Here is a 25494-nt window from a genome sequence, read left to right as displayed (position 1 = left end):
TTTTCATCACTTTTAATTCTTTTTTCTCTTTCTCTTTTCTTTGTCCTAGACCCTCTCATGGAGGGTCATGCATTTCTTATGCTGGTTTTGCTGCCTCTCTCTTCTCCCCTTCTTCCCACACCAAGCCTGCAGTTTCTCAACAGGGACAAAAAGCCAGCACTGGAATCAGGCCTAGGGAAATAGCACAATAATAGTTAACCAAGAACTTACTCTACGCTAGGCACTCTGCTATGTATTTATACATGTTATCTCATCTAATTCTAACAATTTAATGAAGGAGATACGATTTTAATCTCGGAAAGTTTCAACAATTTTTCAAGGTGACACAGTTAATAGTAATAGCAGAGTTGGGATTTAGATCCAAGCCAGCTGACTTCAAAGCTCACTAGTTTATCTTTTAGAATACAAAATGTATTCAATATCAGTATGATGTAGTGATTAAGACCATAGTTTCCTTTTTTTTTTTTTAGTATGATTCCTCTGTTTTTAACAATGGGGACTTAGGATTGAGACCATAGTTTTTAAAGTCAGATGCCTGGTTACAGAATGACTGAGTAATTGCTTAGTAGTATCTAAAATATAAGATACATATTGGATTATACTGTGCATTATATACATGCATGTATGTGTGTGTCTGGTGTATGTAGTAGATTAAGCATTTACCATAGGCCAGTTCTGCACTTAATATTCACGACAACCCCATGAGAAAGGTGATAGTATTATCCCCATTTTATTCACAGGGAAAGTGAGACACAGAGAGCGTAAGAAACTTGTCCAAGTTTGCACAGCTAGTAAACAGCAGAGCCAAGATTCAAACTTGGGCAATCTCGTTCTGAGGTCTCTACCCTTGACCACTACACCTTGTACCCTCCAGGAGGCACAAAGTTCCCACTTCCAGCCTAGTTCCTCACCATGCCCATGCCCTTGTGAACTGTTGTTCTTTCCACTTCCCCAGCGTTGATGCCCACCAAAGTCGAGAAGGCACAAATCAAGCTCTCCCTAGAACTCTCACCACACTCCACTCTGGCCCAGTGGCAGCCTCGTGTGGGCCTAAGACTTCCTTCAGCTCAGCAAGCATCCTGCTAGACTAGAGGAGAGATGTGAGAGCAACAAAGCTCTTCCTGTGCCAACAGCCCAAGTCTCTATAAGTAATGCTCTTAGAGCTCCTTCTTTTGACTTGAGATGCATGGGTGGGGAGAGGAAGTGCTTTCTACTCTGCAAATTTCCTTCTGTAGAAGACACTGCGGCAGCTCCTGAACCTAAGTCTCCTTGGGATCCTTTTTATCACCTCATTCCCCAGATTCTGCAATGCTTTGCTGTTGATCTCACTAGTGACCTACAGATGATTGAGCACTAATAGCTGAGAGCAGGCCCCATGTGGGGGTACCTTTGCCTTGAGGCAGAACAAAACCCGGAGGTGTCATTTACACACCAAAATCCCAGGGACTTCACCTTGCTTGAGTCTTCCTCTTCCTTGTCCATTCTCCCACTCCCTTGCCGGTTTCTCTTGGGAGCACTTTCTTAATAAATTACTTAGAAATTATTTGGGCTGGGAGGGTCTGCTTCTCGGAGAATCCAACTGGTACGGTTTGGCTGTGTTCCCATCCAAATCTTATCTTGAATTGTCTCCCATAATTCCCACATGTTGTGGGAGGGACCTGGTGGGAGATCATTGAATCATGGAGGGAGAGGTTTCCCCCATGCTGTTCTTGTGGTAGTGAATAAGTCTCATGAGACCTGATGGTTTCATAAGGGGTTTCTCCTTTCGCTTGGCTCTCATTATCTCTTGCCTGCTGCCATGTAAGACATGCCTTTCACCTCCCGCCATGATTGTGAGACCTCCCCAGCCATGTGAAACTGTGAGTCCCTTAAATCTCTTTTCTTTATATATTACCCAGTCTCAGCTATGTTTTAATTAGCAGCATGAGAACAGACTAATACTCCAACCTAAGAGATAAATTTTGTTTTGCTTTGTCTTAAAGAATGTCTAGGCTTTTCTTAAATGCACTTGTTAAGAGGAATGGGCATTGGTGGTTATCTCTTAGCATGTCTTGCACAAGTGGTATTGATAACTTTCTTTACAGAGGCTGTAAGCATTACCAACCAATGTCCTCAGCTTGTGAGCCTCCACTGCAGCTCCAGAAGGAGAAGAACATTTTCCAGTTAACATTCTGTTATGTGATTTTTTCCCCTCAGTATTGTCCAGACACTGTGATAAAAATGAACCCCTTTTTTTTTCTCCCTTTTATGCCTGTTTTGGAATGGAGCTTTCTCCTCAGCTCTGACATATTCACTGGGGCTCTTATGCCTCAGCTGCCACAGAGATGTGTTTGCCTCCATTTGGAGAACTGATAGGCAGAGACAATGTTTATAAAACAAAAATCAAAACCAAGATACCTGGTTACCACCCGGGAGCCTGACAGTGTCACAGGAAGGCTTTTTCCACCACTGTCTGTAGCCAGCTTCAATCATGCCGACAGAGTGTACTTCAGGTCACGCTACTTCTTTCCTAGGTTCATCTCCCAGAGGCCAACAAAGGCCATCTCTCTGAGGTAAGTCATTTCCCAGGAGACTATAGTATTGCTCCCCAGCCTTCAAGGCATGGCACACACATGGTAAAGGAATGAGACTGCTAAAGGCTTGGAGATAACTTCCCAGTGCTCGTTCTGCCCAGCCCACTCCAAGGTGTATGTGATGGGAGGGGTGGATCAATATTTCAGCAAGCCTTAACCCAATCTCAGTGCCCTGTCTAGGAAGCTCAAGTCTAGGAAATGAGAATAGGAGAGAAAAGCATTTTGGGGTTCAAATATGCCCTGAGCAGTATTGTGTCTCCCCTCTTACTTCATGTCAGTGTCATCAGTGCCCATACAAGTAGTACAGAGTGATGCTTAAAGAAAAATCAGTGTGCAGCATCATGCAGTGGATATGAACAAGTTGGAAGTCACATAGATCTGAGTTTGAAACCCCATACTGCGGTTGTACCTTAGGCAAGTTTGTGTCTTAGACCAGTTATGTAACCTGTTAATTCCGCATCTGGAAGATGGACCTTTTGCCTTCGATGACTGCTTTGAAGATCAATGAAATAATGTATGCAAAAGAATTTCGAAAAAGAAGACAGTAGAATCGTGGTTGCCAGAGGCTGGGTGGGGAATGGGGAGATGTGGGTCAAAGGACACAAAATTTCAGTTTTACATGATGACTAAATTCTGGAGATCTAATGTACAGCATGGTGACTATGAATAATACCAATGTAATATATATTTCAAATCTGCTGAGGAAGTAAATATTATATATTCTCACCACACATACACACAAAAACCCTACGATGATAACTATGTGAAGTGCTGGATATGTAAATTAGGTTGATTGTGGTAATCATGTCACAATGCATACATACATCAAAACATTAGGCTATGCATCTTACATTTACACAATTTTAATTTTTATACCTCAGTAAAGCTGGTGGTTAAAAAAAAAAATCCACAATGTGTTTTCCTACAGTCAATTTAGACAAACTAGAACTACATTTCCCAGAATCCCCTGCCCTGAGGGGTCCTGGGTTAGGGTTGGTCACAAAGAATTTTGCATGAGATCAGGAAGGCAAAAGTGAAGTAGTAGCCACTGGGCTCCGAAGGTCGGCATAGGGTGTCAGGCACCGCTGCAGCTCACCCATGTGGTAGCTGGTCTGTTGGCACTCGTGTTAGTTGTTGCTTGGGCTTTGTCTTCAACTTCTTTGCGTCCCAGGGCAGAGCACGTTACAGCCTTTCTGTAAGTTACTCATATCTCCAAGATGGTGGAGGTGGAAAAACAGACAAGATTACAGTTTGTCCTCCCTCTCCTACAATTTACAGCCAGTTCTTTCTAACCATCCACCCTGCTGACTTAGAGTGACCAGGCCATGACCAGCAATAGAGGCAACAACCTTTCATGGGCCGCCTTCTCAGCTCCCACAAGTAAGTACAGCCTAATTCCACTGAGAAACCCTGGATGGCATATGAATCAGAGGATCTGATAAGCCATGCCTGGAGTATAGCAAATGCTCACAAAAGGAAACATTGGCGTAATTTAAGTGTAGACAGTGAAGAACACTGTCTTTTGCCAGTCCAAGCTCCACCTAAAACAAATTGCTTACTTCTTCTGAAACTCAGTTTCCTCATCTGGCAAGTGGTGATACAGGCTGATTATCTCTTATCCAAACTGCTTGGGACCAGAAGTGTTTGGGATTTCTGATTTTTTTTTTTCTAATTTAGGAATATTTGCATAAACTTATCAGTTAAGCATCCCTAATTAGAAAAGTTGAAATCAGAAATGCTCCAATGAGCATTTGCCATAGCATTATGTTGGTGCTCATAAAATTTCAGATTTTGGAGCACTTTGGATTTCGGATTTTCTAATTAAGGATGCTATGATCTATTTCTTAGGATTGTGGAAATGGTTAAATGAGATCAAGCATGCAAACACAGTACTTGACATTACAAGCATTAGGGAGAATACCTTTATTTCTCATTCTAATTCTTGGGTTTAGCATTTGGAAATCCATCATCAACAGATACAAGCTTTATTCTTCAAACTATCTTTGTCAGTAATGAAATATTTTCATCCTGTATCCGTTTTATGCTATTTTTCAATTGGATTAGAACTTAGCCATGAAAGAGGGATGCTGCTTAATAGACCCCTTCAAAGACCACCACTGCTTAACTGTTAGTACTCAATAAATGAGAATAATAACCTTTGCTTTTGTAAGTGTTTCATAGAAGTCCTTTCATCAGCATTATCTCATGTCCCCTTGCAATAAGGCTATGACCCAGATAGCATTAAATAGTGGGGTGCTACAGACATCACACCACAACTCAAAGGACCTAGTTTTCCAACCTGGCTCTGTCAACAAGCATTGATCTGTGAGCCACTGTTTCCTCATTTACAAAGGGAAAGAATTGAATCCATCATAAAGGCCTTCAAGCCCCAGCAGACCACAAGCCTCTTATTATTTTCATTTTGCACGTGGGAATTGTGGGGGCAGGGAGCAGGAGGCAGGGGGCGGGGAGATGTTCCAAGAGACTGAATGGCTTGATTCAGTAATTTCTTAAGTGTGGATCCTGGGCCAGCAGCAGCAGCATCACCTGGAACTTAGAAATGCAAATTATCAGGTTCCACTTCAGACCCATAGAATCAGAAATTCTAGAGATAAGACCTAGAGATCAGTGTCTCAACAAGTTTTCCAAGTCATTCCCACGCTTGCTTAATTTTGACAACCACTGTCTTAATCAACATTGCAACAAAAAGAAAGCAACTGAGCCAGGACTTAAATTCAGACCTATGACTCCTTTCTCATTGCCTCATGGTTCCAGAAAGAAAGACCTGGTAAGAACAAATGCACTTGAAGACAAAGCAAGTCCAAAAGAGCAGAACTAAATTCTAAGCAATATTCTAAAAATCTCAGAGTTCTTCAACTGAGAATCTTTGATCCTTGACCCTAGACTGGGCTGAAACTGACTTTTATGCCCTCTCTGACACAGTCATTGGAACTTTTAACTGGAATCTTCCATTTGGCTAGAACAATTGTCAGATGGCAACAAAGGAGTTTGCAAGTTATAGTGTAACAGAGAAAAGGGAGAGCATTGACTGTAAGAAATTGACATCTGGTTTTTTCAGTTTTATTTCTTTGAGCATGTACACATATGTGTTCAAAAATGCATACCCAAGATAAATTTATGTATGCTCTAGGTGTCTTTTGCTTCCATCTTTTTCTTTTTATCCTTCTTTTCCCTTGATTCCTACCTCTTTTCTTCTTTCCTAGTCCCACTCAGACAATGCATGTTAATAACTAGTATTTGTCCTATATTTTTCTCCGTGCTTATATACTCAAATACAGTTACGCATTCTGTTTCACACACATACCTTGTTTTACTCATACTTCATGGAAATTTTTCCACATCAAGAGACATAGTGCAGCTTTCATAAATGCTTCTAAAAAGCTATATAATACTTCATGATGTGAACTTACAATAATTTATATGTCCAGTCCCCAAAGAGTAGGCATTCACTTAGTTTCTAATTATTTACCACCCAAAAATGTTGTAATAAGTAACCTTGTGTATATGTGCTTCTATGGTAGTGATTTTAGTGTACTGGACAGATTTCTGAGGGTAGAATATTAGGCTCAAAGCCTCTATGTATTTTTAAGTTAATAGATGTTACATGGCTCTTCAAAAGGGCCAGGACAATTTACGTTTTCAGCATAATATGTAGGAGTACCCGTTTCTTGCATCCCTAGATCAGTCTTTTTCATTTTTTTATTGTCTGAATATTGGAAAGTGATATCTCATTGCTATTTTAATTTGCATTTTCCTAACTACTGTTAGGAATTGACTTTCTTTTCATGTGTCTGTTGGACATTTGGACTTGTAGTCCATGTCTGTGCATGCATTCATGCTCTTTTTCCTTTTGGGTCTTTTGTCCCATTAGTGTCCATTTTTGAGAAGACTAAATAGATTAGAATATTAATTATCTGTCATTCATCAGCATAACAATTATTTTTTGAAAGCTGTCATTTGTCTGTTGACTTTGCGCTATTTACTATAGCTATTTGCATGTAGTCAAAAAGCTTAACATGTCACTGATTCTATACATATAACCACCTAAATATTTTATGAAATTTCTATTATTTTGGTGTTTTTGGATTTAAAAACACTTTACAGGTTTTTAACTTTTGTGAATGGATCTTTTATCTTTTTTTACCTTTTGAAGTGGTTATTGATAAAACCACAAATAGCTACTTATATTTGTATATTCATCCAACTACTTACTAAATTCCCTTACCAATTCTAATGGTTTTGCAATAAGTCTATTAAATTATCTGGGTACATATTATATAGTCAGAAAATGAGAAAATATCTTTTTATTTTCCAATATTTTATGTTACTTAATGTTCTTTTCTTCTTGCATTTACTAATTGCATTGAAATTATTCAACATTCCAAGAAAATACTGAACAATAACAATGATGGACAGCACTCTCTATTCCTGATTTTAATGGAAAATGTCTAACAGCTGCTTATCTAATTCTTTTTAAATCTATTGATAGAAGGATATACTTCTATAATTTTCTTGCTAAATTTCTTCTATTGAATAGCATTTGTATTTCTAGGAAAGCACTCTTCTTGATAATAGAATGCATTGTTATAGATGTGTCACCATTCCATTTTCTAATATTTTTTTAGAATTTTTAAATTTATATTTGAAAGTAAGATTATACACAGTTTTCTTTCCTGTACTGTTTTTTTAATCAGGTTTTGGTATTAAAGCTCTACTGTATTCATAAAATGAATTGAAGAATTTTGTTTTTTTCAATGGCCTGGAATTGTTTAAATAATATGAAAAGTACCTGTCCTTAAAAATGTTTAATGAAACTCATCAATGAAATCTACTATTCTGGTGGCCTTTTCAACAGTAGATTTTTAAAATTATCTTTCCATTTTTGTCTCTGATAATTGGTCTATCAAGTTTTTCACCTCTTCAGGAATAAGTCATATTTTGTTAGAAAATTATCTACCTCCTGTAGGTCAGAGGCTAACAAATGTTTTCTATAACAGGACAGACATTTTAAGCTTTGAGGAGCACATAGTCTATAACAACTGTTTAATTCTACCATTGTGATACAAAGGCAGCCATAGACAATGTATAAATGTATGGGTGTGGCTGTGTGTCAATGAAACTTTCTTTATAGATGCTGATCTCTGAATTTTATATGATTTTCACATTTCTAGGTAGGGTAGAATATTAGGCTCAAAGCCTCTATGTATTTTTAAGTTAATAGATGTTACATGACTCTTCAAAAGGGCCAAAACAATTTACAAAATATTATCTTTTAATTACTTTTCAGCTCTTTAAAATTGTGAAAACCATTCTTAGCTTGTGAGTCGTACTGAAACAAGCAATGGGCCAGACTTGCCCATGGGTCTTTCTTATAAACCCCTGCTCTAAATTTTCAGAATGTTCCTATATAGTAGATGTAGAGTGTATGCTCATAATTCTTAATCTTATAATTTAAAATACAATGCTATTATTTTAATTTCTTCAATATTTGTAACCATGTTACTTTTACTAATTTCTAATCTTTTATTTTTGTTTCATATTCCATTTTCCCTAATCAGGCTTCTTAGGGATTTAACTGGTTCTTTTTATAGAACCAATCTTTTGATTTAATCTTTAGCCTTTTTGATTTATATTTAATTTATCTCAACTTTTGTCTTTAATTATTTCCTTCTCCCAAGCCATTTGGTTCATGTTATTGGCCTCTTTATCAACGTAAATATGAGCACCATATTCTTTCTTAACTAATAAAAGCAGTTAGAGCTAAGATTGTTCCTCTAAATACAGTTTTCACTTATCTTTAGTATGGGTCAAATTGTGTCCCCCAACATATTTAAGTCCTAATCTCTAGTACCTGTGAATGTAACCTCATTTGGAAATAGTATCTTTGCAGAGATAATCAAGATCAGATCATACTGAGTTAGGGTGAGCCCTAATCTACCCTAACTGGTGGTGATGACTGGTGTCCTTGTAAGAGAAAAGGTGAAGAAACACAAACACAGATAAAGAGGGAAGATGGCCACATGAAGAAGAGGGTGGAAATTGAAGTTATGCTGTCACAAGCCAAGGAATGCCCGCGGCTACCATAAGCTAGAAGAGATAAAGAGGGATCCTTCTCTAGAGTATTAGGAGGGAGGCTGGCCCTCCCTGACCCTAATATTGGACTTCTAGCCTCTAAAACTGCGAGAAAAGAAATCTCTATTGTTTTAAGTCATCCAGTTTGTGGTACTTTGTTATGTTAGCTCTGGGAAATGAATACAGAGACCCCTTACAATCACATATTAAGTCATCTCTCTCTTTTATATTGCCTTCTAAAAGAGCCACAATTTCTCATTTATTTGACCCAATAGTTATCTAAGAATATGCTGCTTAATACTGTAAGTAATTAAGATTTGGGAGAGTCATCTTTTTATTCTTTTTTTAATACTATTATTTTAGGTTGAGGGGTACATGTGCAAGTTTGTTATACAGGTAACTTGCATGTCATGGGGGTTTGCTCTACAGATTATTTTGTCACCCAGGTAATAAGCATAGTACCTGATAGATAGTTTTTTGATCCTCACCCTCCTCCCTTCCTCTACCCTCAAGTAGTTCCTGATGTCTGTTTTTCCCTTCTTTGTGTCCAAATGTACCCAATGTTTCGCTCTCACTTATAAATGAGAACATGCAGTATTTGGTTTTCTGTTCCTGCATTAGCTTGCTTCGGATAATGGTCTCCAGCTGCATCCATGTTGCAGCAAAGGAAATGATCTCATTCTTTGTTATGGCTGCACAGTATTCCATGGTGTATATATACCACATTTTCTTTATCCAGTCTACCATTGATGGGCATTTAGGTTGATTCCATGTCTTTGCTATTGTGAATAGTGCTTCAGTGAACACACACATGAATGTGTCTTTATGGTAGAATAATTTCTATTCCTTTGGGTCTATACGCAGTAATGGGATTGCTGGGTTGAATGGTACCTCTGTTTTTTCTTTGAGAAATCTCCAAACTACTTTCCACAATGGCTGAACTAATTTACATTCCTGCCAGCCATTCCCTTTTCTCTGCAGCCTTGCCAGCATTTGTTATTTTTTGACTTTTTAAATAATAGCCATTCTGACAGGTGTAAGATGCCATCTATTGTGGTATTGATTTGCATTTATTCTTTTTCAATATATTAAATCATGATTAAAGAAGGTGGACTATAAAATCTCAGCATGTTTGATTTGTAAATTTTTTTGTCTCCAAATTTACAATTGATTTTTGTAAATATACCAGAAAGACATACACATATAATTACTTGTATACATAAATCTACTGTGTTAATAAATGTTTATGTTCTTAAGTAACTTTTTTTTTTTTTTTTGAGACAGAGTCTCGCTCTGTTGCCCAGGCTGGAGTGCAGTGGCGCGATCTCAGCTCACTGTAAGCTCCACCTCCCAGGTTCACGCCATTCTCCTGCCTCAGGCTCCCAAGTAGCTGGGACTACAGGCGCCCACCACCGCGCCCGGCTAATTTTTTTTGTATTTTTAGTAGAGACAGGGTTTCACCGTGTTAGCCAGGATGGTCTTGATCTCCTGACCTCATGATCCACCCACCTTGGCCTCCCAAAGTGCTGGGATTACAGGCATGAGCCACCGCGTCCGGCCTTAAGTAACTTTTATCTAACATACCTATATAATTCTGAAAGAGAAGTACTGAAGTCTTCCACTGTCATTGTATGTTTAGCAAATTTTCCTGACATTTCTTAGCATTTCTTCTTTACATGTTCAGTGCCTTTGGTCTGATATATATAAAAATTTATAACTTATATTTTCTTTATAAATCACATATTTTTTCATGACATACAGCATCTATTCTCATGTTGGGTTTCATGACTGTGTTCTCTAAACCTTTTATATTTTTCCTCTGTTTTTCATTTCTTTACATCTGTATTCAGTCCTTTGAGAGAAATATCTTCAAATTGCTCTTTCATGCCAGTAATTTCTGTCTTCACAGTGGTCATCTTTGCCCTTATTTATCTACAGATGTGGGAAGTGGTTTTTTTAGCTCCAGAAAGTTCTCTCAAGCTGCACTTGGGTCTCTTTAAGTGCACTTCTTATTTTTCTGTCCACATTGTCATCTGTCACCTTCAAAAGCTCCGTCTGTGGCTGTGTTCTGTGTGCTCTGCTGGACCTTGCTGTCTCTGCTTTGGTCTTAACTCTTACTGTTCTTGATCACTGAGATCAGGTGTTGTTGTTGGAATATCCTACCAGGTAGAAGTCTACAAGTGAAGAAAGACAAATTAGTCCTCTTCAGGAAGCATCTTTGTTCCTCAAGGAATGACTAAACTCATATTTTTGGCTACTCCTTGGCGTCCCAGGTATCGTGGAGACCTTTTACTCACACACAGAAGACCATCAAACTTCTTTTCAGAGTCCATAAATCTCTTTGGACCAACCTCTTCCCAGCATCCCCATTTTATAATCCCTTTCTCAAGGCTCTCTGTCACTGGTATCCAGACATTCATCCACCCACAGGTCAGAAAGCACTGCACCAGTTCTCTCCCGTAAGAATCCCACAGAACCCACGACTTCATTTCTGCTTAGCAACCTTTAGGCCCCAACTAATCATCTCAGAAAAGGAAGATATATTGGAATGTGTTGATACGGAATGGAAAACAGAGTTAGGTTCATGTCGCCATCTTTCCAGAACCCCCCTCTAACATCAGCTCTAGATGTTAGAGCTGATCTAACATCGTCATCTCCCCTCATCAGATGTAACATCATCAGATCTAACATCGTCATCTACCCTCATATCCAAGTCACCCTGTTTCCTCCACCACAAGTCAGCATGTCCCACTGAAAAGATCATCAATTCAGAGTCAGGGATCCACATTCAAATCTTACCATTATGAGTATAAACTTATGCATGCTATGTAATCAGCATTTCTGACCCTCAATTCCTCATTGATTAAATGATACTAATTGTGGAGAGCAAATAAAATATGTAAAATCTTTTCCCAGTGTGTAGCACATGACAGATTTTACAGAAATATTAGTATTTTTCCATTTAATTTAATTTTCAGGCAGTAATGGTTGACCAGTGTGTCCCCCTCTTGGTTTGACATTTCAGCAACAACTGTTCTCAGTCACAATTCTTTATACTTGTTCTTATGCAATTCATCATCTTGAAGTATCCAGGTTAATGGTCAATGTTTTGGGCATCTTGGTGTCCCAATGCCTTCCTGAGGGGAGCAACCATGCTTCACAGATTATGAAAACCGCATGTTGCAAAGAGGGAATCACCACTGACCTCCAGCATACAGTTAGAGGCCAAACTGGATGGGAATGTTCAGAAATCAGTTCTGACAATAAAGCTAAAGGCGTTACGAACATAATTATCCTTTTAAAGGTTATCATGTAATTGAATCTCTAATTTTGCTTAAATGTAGATTAATTCGTTCCACCGAGATCTCCAAGAAAAAGCTATATCCCCGGAGGTCTGCGGGAAAAGCCAAAAGAATTCTTAATTGCAACAAATTACATAAAGAGATTTTTACCTTATGAAAGGGGAAAATGTATGGCAAGTCTTTGTAACATAATTAAAGTGAAAGATATCAAAAACCTCTTAATACAGGCCCTAAAATATATGCAATGAAGAATAATGTTGGTGTCCATATTTTTGGCATACCCATCTCCGTATAGACATATAGAAACAGTTCTCTCTCTTTTACCCACCCCCACCTTGTACCTTTCACAATGGGCAATGGAAATATTTTAGTTTGTATCTGAAAAGTTTTGGCAGACAGATCTGTAGGTTGCCCCAGCAACCTGAGAATTCATTACTGCTTCCATTTTACAGAGATTAATTGAATTGCTTAATATCTTTCAGTTAGTAAATAATGAATCCAAGACTGAAAGGAGGCTTTCTGATTCCCAGTCCCCTCTTCTGTAGGAATGGAGGGCATGGGCAAACAAAGCCCTTTAAAGAAATTTCAGAGTTGGCCGGGCGCGGTGGCTCAAGCCTGTAATCCCAGCACTTTGGGAGGCCGAGGCGGGCGGATCACAAGGTCAGGAGATCGAGACCACAGTGAAACCCCGTCTCTACTAAAAATACAAAAAATTAGCCGGGCGCGGTGGCGGGCGCCTGTAGTCCCAGCTACTCAGGAGGCTGAGGCAGGAGAATGGCGGGAACCCGGGAGGCGGAGCTTGCAGTGAGCCGAGATAGCGCCACTGCACTCCAGCCTGGGCAACAGCGTGAGACTCCGTCTCAAAAAAAAAAAAAAAAAAAAAAAAAAAAAAAAAAAAAAAAAAGAAATTTCAGAGTTGTTTAAAAAAAAAAAAAAAAGGGCAGGGAGGAAAATTTGAAAAATATGTTTCTCAAAGATCCAAAAACAGACAAAACTGAATTTAAATCACACCTTCATGAACCAATAACACTTCAAACAAAAAAGTATTAACTGAGCTCTTAGTATGTGAAAGATACTATGCTGGTGACAATTAAAAATGGGAAAATTGGATTAATAAGTAGCCCTTTCCCTTAAAGTGTTTGCAATCTTGAATAGAGAAGACAAGTTTTTTGTTTTTTTTTTTTTTTAATTGACTTGCCCTGCTACCATTGACCTTGAGGAGAACTGTGAGTGGAGCTAAGTAGGAGAGGATTCCAAAGAAGCAGGCAATAGGGACCCAGGTGGACGAGGAGAGAAATGAACTAATTTAGAAAATCTACTATTTGTGTACTAAAACCCACTTCCCTCTTGACCTCCACCTTAAACACACATACATTTATTATATGTTTTGCTGCTAAAACTGAATGTAAGAAGCAAATATGTAGGGAAGTCATTTCCTGATGTCACTAATATCATCTTGAGAGAGCAGCTGGAGGATGTTCCAGACAATGCAGCCCAGCACCTGGCTCTCCCTTGCCCAGGGGTAGCTTTTGATGGTTGGAACATAACTTTAACCCCATCAAGACTTTTCCCTGTGTTTTCATTAAACTGGGTCACTTGTGATCCTTCAAATGCTCCGTGCAAATTGCCAAATGAACTTCTGCATCCAACAATGAAAACACTACAGAGAGAAATTATGTAGAAGGAGAAATTTTTAGATTTCCTTCATTTTCTTAGAACATAATTCACATTGTTGGGGGGTATTTTTACAAAGGGGTATTTTTAAAAGCAGGACAAATGGGGTATTTTTAAAAGCAGGAAATAAACATGAAAGATGCTGGTAGGCATCATTTTGAAGAAGATAACTAACATACATTCACAGAGAGGAAAGAAAATAAAAGAAAGCGGTATTGGTCCTAACAATAAATCCGGGGCCCCTTGTGAATACACACTGAGTGTTAATGTAAAAAGTGCTGAGAACAGGTGATACATCCAAACCATGGAATACTACTCAGCAATAAAAATGACAGAACTGTGGTGATGGATATGTTAAGAGGATGGACATGCTAATTAGCTTGATTTTGGTAATCATTTCACAAAGTCGCCAAACGTCATATTATACACCTTAAATTCAAACAATTTAAATTTTTCAATTATACCTCAACAAAGCTGGAGGGAAGAAACAGCAGGAACTATTGATGCATACAACAAAGGGTGTTATATAGATCTTCAGAGAATTATGCTGGTTGAAAAAACCCAACCTCCAAATGTTGCATACTGCATGATTCCATTCATATAAACTGCTTGAAATTACAAATTTATAGAAATGGAGAACAGATAAGCAACAGTTTCCAGGGGCAAAGGAGGGTATGGAGGCAGGAGAAAAGTGTATGCAGCTGCAAAAGGCCAACATAAGGGATCCCTAGGGTAACATAAATATTCTATATCTTGACGGTATCACTGTCGACATCTTGGTTGTGATATTGTACTGTAGTTTTGCAAGATGTTATCATTGGGGGAAACTGGGTAAAGGGTACACAGGGTCTCTCTGTATTGTTTCTCACAATTGCATGTGAATCTACAATGATCTTAAAATAAAAAATTTAACTTAAAAAAATCAAAGGTAAAGTCTCAGAAAAATAGCTAGCTGGTAGAACCAAAAGTGGTTGACCCTTAGAAGTAGATGTCAAAGGTAAAGAAGGATTGAGAAAAGGATTGTTCATTTTCACTAAAAAGCCTTGTAGAATCACATAATGTTGATTCATCTGATAAAAATTAATTTTAAAAAATGCTGAGAGATTCTATTGTGATGAAATAGGGTAACATGGAATGGACTTGTGAGACCTCCCCTTTTCTTTTTAAAATACTTTATTGAGGTATAATTAAAATACTAGAAGCTGTACATATTTAATGTATACAACTTGATAAATTTGGAGACAAAGTATACACTCATTGAAACCATCACCACAACCTATGCCATAAACATATCCATCACCACCAGAGTTTCCTCACACCTTATTATTATTTGTGATAAGAACATTTAAGATTTACCACCTTAGCATTTTAAAGTATTTTTAAGTATATAATACAGTTATTGTTAACTATTATTAACTATATAACTATTATAACTGTATATATACTATATATATGCACTGTATATATACACTGTATATATATAACTGTATATATACACTGTATATGTGTACTGTATATAACTGTATATATACAGTTATAATATAGTTAACTCTAGGCTCCATGCTGTACAGTAGATCTCTAGAAATATTCATCCTGCAAAACTGTAATTTTGTATGCTTTGAACAATACATCCCAGTTCCCCCTTCCCCAAGCCAGCCCCTGGTCATTGGCAGTCTACTCTCTGCTTCTATGACTTGGACTATGTCTGATTCCCTGTATAAGTGATATCATGGAGTATTTATCCTTCTGTGTCTGATTTATTACACTTAGCATAATGCACTCCAGGTTCATCCATGTTGTCTGAAATGGCAGGAAAAAAAATTAACATTTATTGAGCACTTGCTATTTGTCAACCACTGTGTGCAGCATTTTAAAGGCACATCCCCATCCAATCCTCAGGAAAATCAACAAAGTAAGTGCTCTTTCCCACCATTTTATCCCTGTACACCTGAAACTCACATCGCTTGAGAGATTTAAAATCACAGTAAGAAGCATGGCTCAGCCCGGCATTTATACTTGAGAGCCAATATGCTTAATGATGCTCTTTGGGGAGGGAAATACTAACTGCCAAAGCCTGTTGGTGCCCAGACCTACTCCTGAGTAAAACAAAGAACTTGGAGTGGGGGCCAAACTGGCCTTTGAACCAGACAGACCTGGGTTTGAGACCAAGTTCCACATATCATAGCTGTGTGACCTTGGACATGTCACTTAACCCGTCTGAGCCTCTGCTTCCTCATCTGTAATGTAGGAGTAATAGAACTACCCACGTCACAGTGTTGTTGGCAGAATTTAACAAGATAATGTACATTTAGTGCTTAGCACAGTGCCTGAGAAACAGTTCTCAATAAGGGATAACTGTTATTACTAGGATCATTATGATTATCATAAGTTTTGACATTGTTATTCCTCATAACAGGTTTCAAGTAACGCTTTCTCCAATTCATATCCAGAAGCTGTTGAACTTTCCTTGAAGATGACTCTGAATTTCATGTTTCTTCTCAGATAAAAGAGCAGAAAGGGCTTTTACAAATGACGTTAGTCAGAAAACCACCTAGGATTCTGTGATTACTGAGCTTCTGTCTTTGGGTATCCAAGAGAATCGGAAGGAAAAAGGTTGTCTGGCTAAGTAGCTCCTGCTCCTGGTTTTTGCCTTGTTTTGCTTTTGTTGTTGTATTGATTTTTTATGAAATATATCATGCAGAAAAGGCAAAGACCATTATAACACTCAAGTTTCCATCTCCTAGGTCTAATCAATATGAACATCTTTCCATATTTGCTTTATATCCTTCTGTGAATAAATAAAACATTACAAATACAGATGAAGGCGCCTCTCATTCCCATACATCTCACTCTTCTCCCTCTGTCCTTCTCACATCCTCTCTCCTCTCCCAAGTGCCGACTTTCCAAGGCAGTTTTGAATGGATGTAGGTTTGCAAGCTAGAGCTCAGGCAGCTCACTTCCTAGTCCTGTGGGCAGACACCACATATAAGACCATCACCAGGAAGTCTTTGTTCTGAGCTTCTGCCCAATGTTAAGTATGAAAGATGATTCCAACACTATTCTCCTAATAAGGGCTTACCATAAAAGTGCAGTGACAGACATTGAGGTAAACATATGCCGTGATTCCTCTTTGGAGAGCCCCCTGGCCACGTGATTTGAATAGGGCTAACCCCACTCTCTGTCTCCAAACCCTGGCCAGTGAGTTTACTGAATCCCCCTGGCTACAACCACTGCTTCAGTGACGTGAACGGGAACAATTAAAACCAGCCCCAGAATTTTTACTGAAGTTAGAGGAGGGAGGTGCTGCCTAACCTCTGGAGTCATTTAGTGAGAGGATAGAAACCTAGTGCTGGAGGGAGCACCATAAATATAGCACCTGCCTGAGATCAAGGCAGCACACAGAGAAAGCATTGCTGAGAGATACCATTGAGTCTCTGGATCCAGTGATCCCAATGTTAGGTCTGTCACTGAAATTCCCACTTATAGGGCCAATATATTCCACTGTTGTGCTTAAATTTGTTTGAATTAAAGTTCTGTCCTGAATAATATTAAACAAAACAACTAATGAACAAGACCTAACAGCAACACTTACTGTCAGCCTGCATTCTTCTCTAAGCGTTTTACCTGTGAAAACTCATTTAATCCTGACAAGAACCCTCTAAAATGTAGATTCTATTATGATCTGCAGTTTATAGCTGAGGAAACTAAGCACAGAGAGAAGTAATTTGCTCAAAAACATTGAAGTAATAAATAATGAAGCTGGGATTCAAATCCAGGACATCTGACCTGGAGACTAAATTGTTAACTACTACTGTACAATTCAGACAGTGAATGTTTATAAAGAATTTATGATAAAAGATAAAATGTGAGCTATTGTTATCAAGGAAAATACATTTCATAAAGAATATTATGTCTTTAACTGGACTTCAAAGGATGGGAAGCACAAATGGTAAATATAGAAAGTGAAGAATTCCTCGGTGGGGGAGATGACTTGAGCAAAGGCAAGAAATGAACACAAGATCGCTGTATTTAAAGGGGACAAGTAAAAGACCTCATACTGATTTTTTTTCATCCTAGGAAAATAGAGAAACTGTATATAAGATTTAATGTGTAGCATGATACCCTAAATTTATAATTATTCTTTCAGGAACACTGGGAAGATAATGAGTTTAACCAACTCCCTGATGTATTAGTCCATTCTCACACGGCTTTAAAAAACTGCCTAAGACTGGGTAACTTATGAAGAAAAGAGGTTTAATTGACTCATAGTTCCACAGGCTGTACAGGAACCCTGGCTAGGAGGCCTTAGGAAACTTACAATCATGGCAGAAGGTGAAGGGGAAGCAAGCACTTCTTACCATGGCAGATCAGGAGAGAGAGAGAACGAAGGGGGAAGTTTCACACACTTTCAAACAACCAGATCTCCTGAGAACTCACTGACTATCATAAGAACAGCAAGGGGGAAGTCTACCCTCATTATTCAATCACCTCCCATTAGGTCCCTCCCCCAACTTGTGGAGATTACAGTTTGAGATGAGATTTGGGTGGGGACGTAAAGCCCAACATACCACCTGAGTATATTGATTTGAAGTCACTAGCAAGGAAAACCAAGTCATCTCCTTCTCCCAGCCTCTCTAACCACCTCAGAGCCTCAAGGTGCATATTTGAGGATCCAGCTAAAGATTAAGAGCTTTAGAATCAGATGAGTTGGGTTCAAAACCCATCTCTGCAATTTATTAGTTATTTGATGTTGAGCAAGCTATTTCATATCTCTGATGCTGTTTTCTCATCTGTAAGATGGAGTTAAGAATCTAGAGATTCTCATGGCATTGCTTCACAATTTAAATGAGATCAGGTATATTTGTGCTTAGCAGAGTGCATGGCAGAAAGGAAATTCCCAATATGGTCAGCACTATCAGTAATAGTATTAATGTCAAAATCAAGTGAAAATGAAGGTGCATCCTCTGCCTAGATGTAGCAAAGATTCAGGCCATTTGGCTGGGTCCTCTAAGCTATTTGTCTTTGCCCTAGAGGTGGGAAGAAGAGCCACTGAGTCCAATAGAAACCATCTATTGCTTTCCCTTTTCAAGACCGCCAGAATAATTTTTCAACCACTGAAATTATAAAGAAGATGCTCAATCTACTGATAATTTGATTTTAATTAGAACCTCCATCCACAATGCTGGAATTGCAGGGGGAAAAAAGAAGCAGAAATGAAACAGCAATTAACCTTTGGTTCTGAGCTTATTTGTTCCTAACCAACATGGGTCAGTTGCCATAGAGATTATACCTACGTTATCTGCAGATGTGACCAAAGCTGCCTGGAGCCTCTGAACTGACCTGCTCTCAGTGTGGCTTTGGGATAATTAAAGATCTACTAAAAAAAGAATTGAAAGTTAATCTGAAACTCTAGTCCAAAGCAGACTTGAATGGAAGTAGAAGAAAAGGTGAGGAAGACAAGGAGGATGTGGAGTCAGGGGGAAAAAAAAGTTAAAGACACAAATTACTTTCCCTACTTTGAAAAAAAATTGATCTCTTTCATTCACAACTTTCCAGAGTCTGACTGTCTGTGGCTTTAGGAGAGACTTATAGAATGAGGAGGAAATGAGGGGGCATGAAGAATTTGTCGCTTCTATTAGAAAGGGATCTCTTAGCTTTGGATGATGGCCAGCCCACCTTAGCCAGGGAGGCTAAACTAGGAATGGGGTTAGCAATTGTGAGCTTGAAATTCTAGTCTCTAGAAAAGTGGGTGGGCATGAAGCAATGGAGAAAAGTCACTGATGGCGTGCGGATGTCTTGGGCCAGGTCATACCAGCAACAGCGTGGAAACAGTGAGCAGGACATCTAGTGCGAAAGAACCAGCAAGCTGCTCAGTCACTGGAATCTTCCCTCCCTGCAGGAAATCCATTCCCCATTTGCCCAGTGGATCCCTTTGCAGCCAGATAGAGTTTGGTCTACATCTGTCTCCATTCCCCAGCTATATTCTGGCCCCTTTCTTTCTTTTTGACCCAACACTTATAAAATCAAGGTCAGATGGATAATTAAGTTATATCTCCTTCCAAATCTAAGGGCTGTTAATTACCCAGGACAGTGCTAATCACTATTAGGGAACAAAATAGCATCTGACTTAAGTGGATTCTAATTAAAACTTTAGTATTATCTACTAAAGCAGTGACTTTGAAAGTTTTTTTCTTTCATACAAGATCCTTCTAGGAAGCACTATCCCGGGGATCCTTCATAAAAGCCCCCTCCTCAGTGAAGCCTTCCCAGTCCACCCTGTCTACAGTAGCCCCCATCATTCTTGACCACATCATCCTGTCATGAATAATGTTTTCATAGAACTTATAACTTACTGGAATAATCATGTTCATTTTGCTAATGTTTTCCGTAAGCTTCATAAGAGCAGGAGAACTTGTTACCTTGTTTATAATTGTATATTCAGTGCCTAGAACAGTGCCTGGACAATCAAATACTCAACAGGCATTTGTTGACTAAATAAATGACTGTTCCCCCAGGCCTGTCCAGTTTATGTGCGACTTACAACCAACTATCATTCCACCCTATCTTTCTCACTACAGAAAGTATTTCAGAATGTGTAAGAATGACAGAATTATTGAACTATTCCTTCTTTCAACAAATATTTATCAAGTGTTTACTACATGCCATATACTATGTATATTAATCCATTCTCATGCTGCTAATAAAGACATACCCAAGACTGGGTAATTTATAAATTATAATTTATAAAGGAAGAGGTTTAATTGACTCATGGTTCCACAGGGCTGGAGAGGCCTCAGGAAACTTACAATCATAGCAGAAGGGGAAACAAACGCATCCTTCTTCACATGGTAGCAGCAAGGAGAAGTGCAGAGTGAAGGGGGAGAAAGCCCCTGCTAAAACCATCAGATCTCCTGAGAACTTACTCGCTATCATGAGAACAGCATGGAGGTAACTGCCCCCATGATTCAATTACCTCCCACCAGGAGATTATGGGAACTACAAGATGATATATGGGTGGGGACACAGGAAAACCATATCACTATGCTAGGTGCTGGCAATAAAAAAGACAAGGCCCCTGCCTTATGGAGGTTCCATTATGAAAGTGGAAAAATAGCTGCTGTACATTGATATACAAATAAAAAGTAAGATTTAGTCATTAATGGTGGTGTTCATTGCAATGGAGGGAATCAATGGGGTGATGTGACAGGAAGTAGTGGGGTTGGGAGGGCAAGTGTGTCAGGGGAAGTCACTTCAGTTCAGGGTCAGGGAGGGCCTCTCCCATAAGGTAACATTTGAGAGCCTGTCTTGCAACAAGAAAGGTATTCTACGCAGAGGGAACAGAAGATGCAAACTCTATGAGGTTGGAAAGAGCTGAGCACTTTCAAGAGCTCAAGGGTAGTGGTCCAGTGGGAGAGAAAGAGGTGTCAATGAAGAGGTACATTTATTTGATGCAGGGCCTTAAGGATGGGGAAGGAGTTTGTATTTTATGTGGAGCACAATGAGAAGGTACCAGCAGATTTAAGCATGAGCATGGCATGGTCTGATTTACATGTTAAGAAAATTACTCTGGCTCCTGGGTGGAGAATGAAAGGAGGAGTAAGAATAGATGTGAAAGGGCAGCAAGTGGCAATTGCAGTTATCCAAGCAGAGATGATGGCTGCTGCCTTGCGCTTGGCTGGTTGCAAAAGCAAAGAGGAAAACAGAGATAACCTCATCTTATTCTAATATATATTTTTATTAAATGTTTTAATAAATTATTTACAAATTCATGTACTTCATTATAATAACAAAGCATTATTATATTGATTAGAACATACAAGCATGTTGTGACCTAATGGCTGGGAATTGTTCTTCTGGAGAAATTAACACTGGTTAGGCAGGTGAGAAGAGGCATAGGAAGCCCAATGGTTATATACATATACTGAGGTCCTGTAAGTATGACTGCTCTACCACTCCCTTCTGGCCTGTGATTGAATTTGTCACCTCTCATCACCACACATCAACCTTAGGCCTGACCTCAGCAATGTCACTATGACCATGTCCCTTCAGGGCATAGTCTATGGCTGCTGGGTTAGTTAGTAACCTGACCCTGCCATCTGCAGGGTCAATATTAGAGTGATCAATATTACCATACAGAGCTCATTGCAGGACACTTGCTGGTTACCCACTGGCTGAGATCCCAACCACAATGATAAACAGAGGTGGGGATGTACAAAAATTTACCTCAAAGCCATCTGTCTTCTAGGATTGTCCAATCCAGCGATTCTCAATCTAGTTGGATAGTTGGAATCACCGATAGCATTTTTTAAGTTGCAGATAAGAATCTCTGGGTATAGAGTTCAGAGATGATTGTGCTTTTAAATCTCCCCAAGTGATGCTAATGGGCAGCTAAGTTTGAGAACCACATTTTCTAACCCAACTGTCTTATCTATCAGTCTACTTTAAGACCCTGTGGGACTTCCTCTTTCTCAATCCTCACCCCTATGTTAGGCTTTGACAAAGAAATACATTCCAGCAGATTATAACAGCTACCATTTAGTTGGTTCTCACCAGCTTCCAGGCAAGATGATCAGTACCTTGCCAATGCTATCTCATTTCATCCTCATAACCACCTTCTGAAGCAGCAGCATCAAGAAGGCTGAGAAAATGCTGGCTCAGAGAAGTTATGCGAGATGCCCAAAGTCACATAGCTAATCAGACAGGTCAGACTTCATACTAAGGTCTTATGATTCTTCATCCCTAAGCAACTGTAACACTGTCTCTTAGAGAAATCAAAGTTTCAATCCCTGTCTTGCACCCTACTGGCTGTGTAATTTTGGTGAATTGTTTAACCTATCCAAATCCCAAGTCCCTCCTGTAAACAGCTTGTTGTCCACTCCAGCCCTTTTCTCCCCCATATTTTTTCATTAAGTCTCATTAGTTCTCAAAAGCATTGCATCTCCATGCTACCTGCTTTGTTCTCTGTGTGCCACATGCATCTCACCACGGATTCCTTCAAATCTTGGCCAAGGACCCTCCAGCACCTAGCACAGAGCTTGGCCCAAAGTAAGAAGTCAGTGTCCATTGAACTGAACAGGATGACCTCCCACTGGGATGACATAATTTGGGAATTTGGGTTGTGCTCAGGCATTCAGCAAAACCCTCCACAAGAGCCACATTGGCCCTTACAGAGCTCTCCTATCAGGTGACCAGGGATACTCAATGGAAAACTGCAAAGGGCAGTCTGTGTGATCCCAGGCACTCATGTAGGAGAGTTAATTATACTTGCATAAGTTTGCATATATTCAAGGCAAAAATTTATGATATATTTATTCAAGGCAAAAAAGATGCAGATGTGAAATACCAAAGATAAAAGCATTTTCTCATAACATATGGTGCAAGTGTTAGAGAACAATGCAATTCTACAACTCTCCCTTCTATCACAGCCAAAGTTGGGTCTTCCACATTACCAAAAGGTGACCCTTATCAGCATAAAAAGGAGAGTAAACTTAGGTCAGAATTGAAGATCAAACATCAAGAAACAATCAGCCTTCCTTGTTGCCACTTCTACCCTTAGATTAGAACCCGAAGGCTATGGAAGAGAAGGATAAGGGACTAACATTTGTTCTCTAAATCACTTGCAAAGGACCAAGAGAATTTGTACAGTTGAGAACCTCTGCATTAGAGAAAAATCAATCACCCCTTCAATCCCAGAATAGATTTTTCTTTAAAAGATCTTTGTGAGGTGGCAAGTGCTTAATATAAGATGATGATGATGATGATGATTCTTTCATAGTACCAGTTCTTGCCTTCATTCATTTATTCATTCAAAAAAACATTTACCGAGCATCCACTGAGTGCTCTTATCCTCTTTATTGTGCTGCTGGGCTTGAACGGAGAACCCGACGAGACTCCTGTTGATAGAGAATTTCAAAAAGAGACCAAAAAAAAAAAAACTTTACGTGAACTTGAGCAGCTTCATTGTTTGAGCTCAGTTCTTTATCTGAAAAATGGAGAATAAAATACCAATTTTCCATGGTTAGTGTAATAGAATATAATAGCCTCAGTGTGATATCTGTTACATAGTAGGGACTCAATAAAAAACAGTCATTATCACAATTATTCTTGCTATAAGGGAATTTAACGAAGGTACTGTGAAATCACAAAGGAGAGAACACTTATCGCTGTGGAACTATTCAATGAGGGAATAAAGGCATCATGTCACCAAGCCAATACTGTACTTGAGAGATTTACAGAATCACTGCTTATATACCACTTAGCAACTTCTGAATGCCTATTAACTTGTCATTTGAAGACCTCAACTCAGGGGTCTGTGTCTCTTTCTGTCCACAGTGACATCTGATGTTTAGGTCTTCACTTTCTCTGACAGACCTAGAATCTGCTAAGGAGAAAAACAGAGGGAAATTGAGAGTACATAACCATTAAAATTAATTGCTCACAAACCTTAGAAATCAGACACCCATTGCAGTCATAAAATATGGATAAGGATTTGCTGAAAGTCATTTATATTAAATTACTTTTATAATAATATTTAACTTTTAAGCTTTAAATATTTAGTGCTTCTCTTCTTGTTGTTTGCAAGGAAACTTGCAGCAGTTTCACAGCTGAAGAACTCCATATCCATTCTGGCTTGAGGCCCACGGGACTGGACATCAAACTAGCAGCTCTGAGAGTTGAGACCAGCATGTGTGTCAGTGACTTGATATTAGCCAACTCTTATTCATTCAACAAAAATTAACTGAAACTTTTGGCATTCCAGATTCCGGGATATAAAGATATATAAAGCATGATCCAAGAACCCAAAAACTACCAAGAAAAGACAGAAAGGAAAAAATCAGTTGTTACAAAATGTTACCTACATTTCCCCCACATTCATTCCCAAATTACTTAATAGCTTTAGAAATGCATCTTGCTCTTTCCCACCTCCATGTCTCTGCCTGTGCTAGTCCCCCTGCCTTAAATGGAAACCCTCTGCCTTGCCATCTCCCAATTCTCCTTATGGATTTAGCTTTAATTGTAACCAGGGTCATCACTTCCAAGAGGCTTTTCCAGGAACTACTTGCAGTGTAATTTAGACATAAAACATTTAATCCACTCTGTGCATACTTAATCCACCCTTTAGACACTAATTCTTAATTCACTCTGTGCATACTTCAGTCATAATACCCATCACACTTCCCTGCACTTGTTGATTTACTTCTCAGTCTCTTCTGCCAGCCTGTGAGATACTTGTGTCTAGTGCATGATTATATTCCTATGTCTTTTGCAGTACCTGACACAGCATAGATGTTCAATTAACTTTTGGAAGTCAATCAAGTAATTGCATAATTAATTAATTTGATATTATAAGTGTTAAAGTAGATGGGTTTACTTAGTACAATGCAACTGTATGGAGGGATACAACCAACTTCTTGTGGGGAATGAGGAAGAGGGATGCTGTCAGGAAATACTTAGAAATGATCATAACATTTGAGCAAATTTCTCAAAAAACTGTGATATGGTTTGGTTCTGTGTCCCCACCCAAATCTCACCTTGAATTGTAATAATCCCTATGTGTCAAGGGTGGGACCAGGTGGAAATAATTGGATCATGGGGGTGATTTCCCCCATGTTGTTCTCATGATAATGAGTGAGTCTTGTGAGATCTGACTGTTTCAGAAGCATCTGGCATTTCCCCTGCTGGCACTCATTCTCTCCCCTGCCGCCCTGTGAAGAGGTGCCTTTCACCAAGATTGTAAGTTTCCTGAGGCCTTCCCAGCCAGGCGGAACGGTGAGTCAATTAAACCTCTTTTCTTTATAAATTACCCATTCTTGGATATTTCTTCATAGTGGCATGAGAATGGACTAATACAA

At 39.0% G+C, this 25494-nt stretch overlaps 1 long non-coding RNA gene across 1 annotated transcript; it reads right to left on the bottom strand.

Annotated features, from left to right (window-relative positions):
* LOC135967237 (uncharacterized) lies at positions 1-23594 on the bottom strand. Its single transcript, XR_010581237.2, has 2 exons — positions 23465-23594; positions 1-171 (listed from the first exon to the last, which is right to left on the bottom strand). It is a non-coding gene; the product is annotated as an uncharacterized lncRNA (long non-coding RNA).
* Positions 23595-25494: the final 1900 nt, after the last annotated feature.

The sequence above is a fragment of the Macaca fascicularis genome, chromosome 14 (genome assembly GCF_037993035.2).
Source record: "Macaca fascicularis isolate 582-1 chromosome 14, T2T-MFA8v1.1".
NCBI lineage: Eukaryota > Metazoa > Chordata > Mammalia > Primates > Cercopithecidae > Macaca > Macaca fascicularis.
The sequence above is the reverse complement of the archived record's forward strand: the minus strand, read 5'-3'. Positions and strand labels throughout refer to the sequence as shown.